This window comes from Physeter macrocephalus, chromosome 20 (genome assembly GCF_002837175.3).
Source record: "Physeter macrocephalus isolate SW-GA chromosome 20, ASM283717v5, whole genome shotgun sequence".
Classification (NCBI taxonomy): Eukaryota; Metazoa; Chordata; class Mammalia; order Artiodactyla; family Physeteridae; genus Physeter; species Physeter macrocephalus.
Window position 1 is genome coordinate 99,933,818 of NC_041233.1, and position 1,197 is coordinate 99,935,014.

Genomic DNA, 1,197 nt, shown 5'->3' on the forward strand with positions numbered 1-1,197 from the left:
CGTTTTTTTCCCTGTAATTGATTTCTGATCTCATAGCATTGTGGTCAGAAAAGATGCTTTCTGTTTGGATGATCTGTCTCTTGGTGTCAGTGGGTGTTCAAGTCCCCCACTATTATTGTGTTACTGTCGATTTCCTCTTTTAGAGCTGTTAGCAGTTGCCTTGTGTATTGAGGTGCTCCTATGTTGGGTGCACATATATTTATAATTGTCATATCTTTTTCTTGGATTGATCCCTTGATCATTACGTAGTGTCCTTCCTTGTCTCATTCTTTATTTTAAAGTCTATTTTATCTGATATGAGTATTGCTACTCCAGCTTTCTTTTGATTTCTATTTGCATGGAATATATTTTTCCATCCCCTCACTTTCAGTCTGTATGTGTCCCTAGGTCTGAAGTGGGTCTCTTGTAGACAGCATATAGATGGGTGTTGTTTTTGTATCCATTCAGCAAGCCTGCATCTTTTGGTTGGTGCATTTAATCCATTCACGTTTAAGGTAATTATCGATATGTATGTTCCTGTGACCATTTTCTTAATAGTTTTGGGTTTGTTTTTGTAGGTCCTTTTCTTCTCTTGTGTTTCTCTCTTAGAGAAGTTCCTTAGCATTTGTTATAGAGCTGGTTTGGTGGTGCTGAATTCTCTTAGCTTTTCCTTGTCTTTAAAGCTTTTGATTTCTCCATCGAATCTGAATGAGATCCTTTCCAGGTACAGTAATCTTGGTTGTAGGTTCTTCCCTGTCATCACTTTAAATATGTCTTGCCACTCCCTTCTGGCTTGTAGAGTTTCTGCTGAGAAATCGGCTGTTAACCTTATGGGATTTCCCTTGTATGTTATTTGTCATTTTTCTCTTGCTGCTTTCAGCAGTCTTTCCTTGTCTTTAATTTTTACCAGTCTTATTACTGTGTGTCTCGGCATGTTTCTCCTTGGGTTTATCCTCTGTGGGACTCTCTGCACTTCCTGGACTTAGGTGGCTATTCCTTTTTCCATGTTAGGGAAGTTTTCGACTATAATCTCTTCAAATATTTTCTCGGGTCCTTTCTCTGTCTCTTCTCCTTCTGGGACCCCTATAATGTGAATGTTGTTGCATTCAGTGTTGTCCCAGGGGTCTCTTAGGCTGTCTTCATTTCTTTTCATTCTTTTTTCTTTATTCTGTTCTGCAGCAGTGAATTCCACCGTTCTGTCTTCCAGGTCACTTATCC